Source organism: Anser brachyrhynchus (assembly GCF_964034855.1).
Source record: "Anser brachyrhynchus genome assembly, contig: SCAFFOLD_72, whole genome shotgun sequence".
Classification (NCBI taxonomy): Eukaryota; Metazoa; Chordata; class Aves; order Anseriformes; family Anatidae; genus Anser; species Anser brachyrhynchus.
Window position 1 is genome coordinate 583,171 of NW_027663935.1, and position 7,789 is coordinate 590,959.

Genomic DNA, 7,789 nt, shown 5'->3' on the forward strand with positions numbered 1-7,789 from the left:
AGTAATGATCACGCGGATGGGGGATTCTATTGGGATAACTACGCGGTGGTCAACTTCTAGCAGTCGGAAGTGGCCGTTGGGTAAGTCTGGGGTGGGCACTATGTAGGAGTCGAATGATAGGTCTTTGAAGTCTGTGTATTCGTAGCTTCAGTATCATTGGTGGCCGATGGCTTTTAGGGTGAGGTCTGGTTCATCGATTTCGTCCATTATGTAGAGGATTTGTAGGGATGGGAGGGCGAGGAGTACCAGGACGATAGCAGGTAGGATTGTCCAGATCAGCTCTACTTCTTGGGCGTCTACAGCATTGGACGAGAGTTTTTCTGTTAGTATGTGGGCTAAAAGGTAGAGAACTAGGCTGCAGATAGCTAGGGCAACGATTAGGGCGTGGTCGTGGAATTCAACGAGTTCTTCTATGATGGGTGATGAGGCGTCTTGGAATCCTAGTTGGGAGTGGTTGGCCACATGAGATGTACAGGATTTTTACCTGTGATTTAGTCTTGACAAGGCTATGTAATTGGTTTACTAACGTCTCATAAGAAAGAAGCATGAGCGGTGAATGCAGTTGGCTTGAAACCAGCATGTGAGGGTTCGATTCCTTCCTTTCTTGTACTTGGACGAAGGCCGGTTCCTCGAAAGTATGGTATGGGGGAGGGCAGCCGTGGATTCATTCAACGTTTGTGGTAGTTAGTTCTGGTTGTAGGACTTTTCGTTTGGCCGAAAAGGCTTCTCAGATGATGAATATTAGTATGATTACGGCTACTATTGAGATTAGGGAGCCGATGGAGGAAATGGTGTTTCATAGTGTGTAGGCGTCGGGATAGTCCGAGTATCGTCGGGGTATTCCTGCTAGGCCTAGGAAGTGCTGGGGGAAGAACGTTAGGTTTACTCCTGTAAATATTACCCCGAAGTGGGCTTTTGCTCATGTTTGGTGTAGGGTAAACCCAGTGAGTAGTGGGAATCAGTGAGTAAATCCTGCTAGAATGGCAAAGACGGCGCCTATGGATAGGACGTAGTGGAAGTGGGCAACTACGTAGTACGTGTCGTGCAGGGCGATGTCTAGGGAAGAGTTTGCAAGAACGATTCCTGTTAATCCTCCGATGGTAAATAGGAAGATAAATCCTAGAGCTCATAGTATTGGGGGGGTCTCATTTGATTGTTCCTCCGTGCAGGGTGGCTAGTCAGCTAAATACTTTGATTCCGGTAGGGATGGCAATGATTATAGTGGCTGATGTAAAGTAGGCTCGGGTATCAACGTCTATTCCTACTGTAAACATGTGGTGAGCTCAGACGATGAATCCTAGGAAGCCGATGGATAGTATGGCTCAGACTATTCCCATGTAGCCGAAGGGCTCCTTTTTGCCTGAGTAGTACGTGACTACGTGTGAGATGATTCCGAACCCCGGTAGGATCAGAATATAGACTTCTGGGTGTCCGAAGAATCAGAATAGGTGTTGGTACAGGATTGGGTCTCCTCCTCCAGCGGGGTCGAAGAATGTGGTGTTTAGGTTTCGATCAGTTAGTAATATTGTAATACCGGCGGCGAGTACGGGGAGTGATAGAAGGAGTAGGATGGCGGTAATTAGTACGGATCAGACAAATAGTGGGGTTTGGTATTGTGAGAGTGCGGGGGGTTTTATGTTGATGGCTGTGGTGATAAAGTTGATGGCCCCAAGGATGGAGGAGATACCGGCTAAGTGGAGTGAGAAGATAGCCAGGTCTACTGAAGCTCCGGCGTGGGCAAGGTTACCTGCTAGGGGAGGGTAGACAGTTCAGCCTGTGCCGGCGCCAGCTTCTACAGTGGATGAGGCTAGTAGGAGGAGGAATGATGGGGGGAGGAGTCAAAAGCTTATGTTGTTTATTCGCGGGAATGCTATGTCGGGGGCACCGATTATGAGGGGGACTAATCAGTTGCCGAATCCTCCGATCATGATGGGTATGACTATAAAGAAGCTTATTACAAAGGCGTGAGCGGTAACGATTACATTGTAAATTTGGTCGTCGCCTAGGAGAGTTCCTGGTTGTCCTAGTTCTGCGCGGATTAATAGGCTGAGTGCGGTGCCGACTATTCCTGCTCATGCCCCGAAGATGAGGTACAGGGTGCCAATATCCTTATGGTTAGTGGAAAATAGTCATCGGTTGATGAAGGTGACGGGTAAGATGGCTGAGTGTTGAAGCGTTAGGCTGTAGTCCTTTTTACAGAGGTTTAATTCCTCTTCTTATCGGCTCTGTAGTGAAATTCATGTTGAGTTGCAAGCTCATCGATGCGCACTAGGGTGCGTCAGGGTCTTTGTAGGCAGAAGCCAATTGGTTTAGGCATTTAGCTGTTAACTAGAGTTTTGTGGGATCGAAGCCCATCTGTCTAGGGAGGCTTTAGCTTAATTAAAGCGTCTGACTTGCATTCAGAAGATACAGGTTAATATTCTGTAAGTCTTAATGTGCAGAAACTAAGAGGGTTTAACTCTTATTTAAGGCTTTGAAGGCCTTCGGTTTGGGGTGTTATCCTAAGTTTCTAGACAATGGCATGTATTATTGGGGACAGGGGAAGTAAGAGGATTGATAGTGAGGCAAGGACCGCAGTAGGTGTGCTTGGGGCTTTGCTAGTGTATCATTGTTTTATGTGGTTAGAGGAGTTGGGGGGAAGGGTAATTGTTGAGTGGTATGCGAGGCGTAGGTAGAAGAAGAGGCTGAGCAGTGATAGCATGGCAATTGCCATGGCTGCTGGTGTTATTTCCTGTTTAGTTAGTTCTTGGATGATAAGTCACTTTGGTATAAAGCCTGTTAATGGGGGGAGGCCTGCTAGGGATAAAAGTACTAGTATTAGGGTGGCGTTTAGCACTGGGGTTTTTGTTCATGAGGTTGTGATCATGGATAGGTTAAGGGCTTTGATTTTGTTAAGGGCTAGGAATACGGCTGATGTTATGATTGTGTATAGGTAGAAGGTAAGTAAGGCCAATTTGGGGCTGTAAACTAGGATGATGGCGATTCAGCCTAAGTGGGAGATGGACGAGAAGGCTAGGATTTTGCGTGTTTGTGTTTGGTTCAGTCCTATTCAGCCTCCTAGTGCTGTTGAGGCTAGGGCCATGGCGGTGAGTAGAGCTGGGTCAAGGGATTTGGATGTTAGTAGGAGCAGGGTTAGTGGGGGGAATTTTATGAGGGTCGAGAGTAGCAGGGCTGTTATTAGTGGCGATCCTTGTAGTACTTCTGGGAATCAGAAGTGAAATGGCACTAGGCCCAGTTTAATAGCGATTGCTGCTGTCAGTAGTAGACAGGAGGTTGGGTGGTTTATTTGTGTGATGTCTCATTGGCCGGTGACTCAGGCATTGGTTATGCTAGAGAATAGGACCAGGGCGGAAGCAGCTGCTTGGGTTAGGAAGTATTTCGTTGCGGCTTCTACTGCTCGTGGGTGGTGGGATTTGGCAATTAGGGGAATGATGGCTAGTGCGTTGATCTCCAGTCCTGTCCAGGCCAGAACTCAGTGGTTGCTGGAAATTGTGATTGTGGTGCCCAAGATGAGGCTGAAGGTTATGATTGGGGTCGCGTAAGGGTTCATTAGTAGAGGAGGGGGTTAAACCATCATTTTCGGGGTATGGGCCCGATAGCTTGATTAGCTGACTCTACTAGAAAATAATATAAGGGAAGTATGGAGAATTTTGATTTCTCTTGTGTGGGTTCAATTCCTACTTTTCTAAGGTCAACAGGAAATGAGAGGGCTGTTATACCTCTATGTTCACTTTATCATAGTGACCCTTTGTAGTTCAGGCACATTTCCTTATGTAAGGAGGTAGGCCTGCATAGCAGATAGGTATGCTGATGTGTCAGAGGCACAGAGCTAGTGTGAGGGGTAGGAAGTTTTTTCATAGTAGGTGCATTAGTTGGTCATATCGGAATCGTGGGTATGAAGCTCGGACCCATAAGAAACCAGAAGATAGTAGGAGGACTTTTGTGGCTAGGATGACGGGGAATAGTTCTGTGGGTGGCCCTAGGGCGCTTGGGTTTAGGAATATGATGGCTGTAAGTGTATTTATTAGCATAATGTTCGCATATTCAGCTAGGAAGAATAAGGCGAAGGGTCCTGCGGCGTATTCAACGTTAAACCCTGAGACTAGCTCAGATTCACCCTCTGTGAGGTCAAAAGGAGCTCGGTTTGTCTCTGCTAGGGTGGATACGTATCATATTATTGCTAGGGGTCATGAGGAGAAAATGAAGTATAGAGGCTCCTGTGCGATGGCAAAGGAGCTGAGTGTGTAGCTTCCGCTTAGTATGATTATTGATAGCAGGATTATGGCCAGTGTCACTTCGTATGAAATGGTCTGTGCTACTGCCCGTAGGGCTCCGATTAGTGCGTATTTTGAGTTCGAGGCTCAGCCTGATCATAGGACTGAGTAGACGGCTAGGCTTGACATGGCTATTAGGAAGAGAACTCCGAGGTTTAGATCTGCTAGGGGAAATGGGAGTGGTAGTGGTGCTCAAGTGGTGAGGGCTAGGACAAGGGCTAGTATTGGTATCAGAATGAATAGAAGTGGGGAAGAGGTAGAGGGTCGGATGGGCTCTTTGGTAAATAGTTTCAGTCCGTCCGCAAATGGTTGAAGTAGGCCAAAAGGCCCGACAACGTTAGGGCCTTTGTGGGATTGTATGTAGCTTAGGATTTTCCGTTCTACTAGGGTTAGGAAGGCTACGGCAATCAGGATTGGGATGATGTATAGGAGGGATATAACGAGGCAGCTTAGTGTTGTTATTTGAATCATGGGTGAAGCTAGGGAGAGGATTTGAACCTCTGGGGAAAGGGCTTAAGCCTTCTGCACTTGCCGGGCTCTGCCACTCTAGCTGGTCCTTTTCTAGGATTGAAAGTGGTGGGGGAAGGCCCTCTTCACGGTTTAGTTGGTTTCACTGCTTAGAGGGGGGGGGCGTGCTTGTGGTATTGGCCCCACTTTCCCGGTCCTTTCGTACTGGGGAGAGTGTGTCATAGATAGAAACCGACCTGGATTGCTCCGGTCTGAACTCAGATCACGTAGGACTGTTAATCGTTGAACAAACGAACCCTTAATAGCGGCTGCACCATTAGGATGTCCTGATCCAACATCGAGGTCGTAAACCCCCCTGTCGATATGGGCTCTTGAGGGGGATTGCGCTGTTATCCCTGGGGTAGCTTGGTCCATTAATCAATTATATTGGGTCTGGTCACTGTTAGCACTTTGAGGGGTAGCTCTAGGTAAAGAGGTATGGTCTTGTTTTTGGAGGATTTGTTCTCCTCCAAGGTCGCCCCAACCGAAAAATATCGACCAGGCTCTGCGATGGTAGTGGCCCCAGTGGGGTTGATTGAGGATTCGCGGTGGTCGTTGATTTTTAAGTTCCACAGGGTCTTCTCGTCTTATGTTCACATCCCCGCTTTTGCACGGGGAGATCAATTTCACTGATTATCTGTGAGAGACAGTTAAGACCTCGTTTAGCCATTCATACAAGTCTCGATTTATGGGACAATTGATTGCGCTACCTTTGCACGGTTAGGATACCGCGGCCGTTAAACCTAAGTCACCGGGCAGGCATCACCTTCAATACTTGTTTAATTTGCTGAAGGCTATGTTTTTGGTAAACAGTCGGGCCTTATTAATTTGCCGAGTTCCTTTCACAGATTTTAATCGCTCTTATAGGCGCTCCTGAGTCGGGTTAACAGGGTTAGTTAATACGTGGTCTTGTAGGGGTTTTTGTATCTGTCTAGGTCTGTTAATAATGTTTCTATGTAAGCTTGCGCCGTTAGAGGGGTGTGGCCCTGTACATGAGGGGCCTAGGATGATTCCTAGGATTGTTATGAGGATGGCAGCGGTTTTGGTGATAAGGGGTATGGTTATTGGGGGGGTTTTGGTTGGTGTGATGAAAGAGGTAATGATTATTCCTGCTGTAATGCTGCCTAGGGCGAGTCGGGTTAGGGGGGCGGTGATTAGTGGGTTGTTTTCGTTTATTGATACTATTGGGGGGATTCGGGTTTGTCCAGCTTGGACTAGGATGGTTATGCGGATGCTGTAGGTTGCGGTGAATGCTGTGGCTATAAGGGTTAGGAGTAGGGCTCAAGTATTTAGGTATGATGTGTTTAAGCTTTCGATGATGAGGTCTTTTGAGTAGAATCCGGCTAGGAATGGGGTTCCTATCAGCGCCAGGTTTCCGATGGTTAGGCAGGAAGTAGTGACTGGGAGTATTTTCTGTAGGCCTCCTATCTTTCGGATATCTTGTTCTCCGTTTAGGTTGTGGATGATAGACCCTGAGCATAGGAATAGTATGGCTTTAAAGAAGGCATGGGTTGAGATGTGTAAGAAGGCTAGTTGTGGGAGGTTTAGTCCGATAGTGACTATTATTAGTCCTAGTTGGCTGGATGTTGAGAAAGCAATGATTTTTTTGATGTCATTTTGGGTTAGGGCGCATGTGGCAGCGAATAGGGTTGATAGAGCACCTAGGCATAGGCAGGCAGTTAGGGCTGTCTGGTTGGTGGCTAGCAGGGGGTGCATGCGGATGAGCAGGAAGATTCCGGCTACTACTATGGTACTGGAGTGCAGTAGGGCTGATACTGGGGTGGGGCCTTCTATTGCTGCGGGCAGTCATGGGTGGAGTCCAAATTGGGCGGATTTTCCTGCGGCTGCGAGGATTAATCCTATGAGGGGGAGGATTGGGGTTTGGTGGGGGTGTACGGCTTGTTGGATCTCTCAGGTGTTGAATGTTGAAGCTAGTCATGCTATGCTCAGGATCAGTCCGATGTCTCCGATTCGGTTGTAGATTACGGCTCGTAGGGCGGCGGTGTTGGCATCTGCTCGGCCTTGTCATCAGCCGATGAGAAGGAAGGACATGATTCGTACTCCTTCCCAGCCTACGAATAGGAGGAATATGTTGTTTGCGGTTGTTAGGAGGAGTATGGCGACTAGGAATGTCAGTAGGTAGGTGAAAAATTTTGTTACGTATGGCTCTGAGGCCATGTATCATATGGCGAATTGTAGGATTGATCATGTTACAAATAGGGCGATTGGAAGAAATGTTATTGAGTATTGGTCTATTTTTAGGCTCAGGGGGATTTTAAAGTTTATAATGAATTTTCACTCCCAGTGGCAGGTGACAGATTCTACTCCCGAGTAGATGAATGCGGTTGTAGGGGCTAGGCTAATTAGGAATGCGGTTTTAACAGCGCGGGTGGTGGCTTTTGGGGTGTTTTTAAAGTTTTTAAATAGAAATGGCAGGATGATTGGGGTTAGGAGGATTGTCAGCGTGAGTAGTGTGAGGGAGTTGATTAGTAGTGTGGGGTTCACTACTTTTACTTGGATTTGCACCAAGATGGGTGGTTCCTAAGACCAGTGGATTGCTGTTATCCTTTAAAAGTAAGGGGGCTGAGGTTTTAGGCTCAGATGTAAGAGTTAGCAGCTCTTGTTGGTTAAACCCTCCCCTCGGCAGGTAAGAAGGTTTGAACTTCTATTCTTAGAATCACAGTCTAATGTTTGGTTTAAACTATACTTGCATGAGGGGATTCCGGAGATCAGTTCGGGTTTGAGGATTAGGAGGAATATTGGGATAATGTGGAGTGTTATGAGCAGGTGTTCTCGCGTGGTTGAGTTTTGCATAGATGTGATGTGGGAGGGGATTGAGCCTCGTTGGGTCATTAGTAGTATGAATAAGGTGTAGGAGGCGGTTAGTAGGGTTGCGATTCCTGTTAGGATGATCGTGAAGGCAGATCAGTTGAATAAGGTGATTATAATGGTTAGCTCTGCTATGAGGTTTGTTGTTGGGGGTAAGGCTATGTTTGTTAGATTGGCCA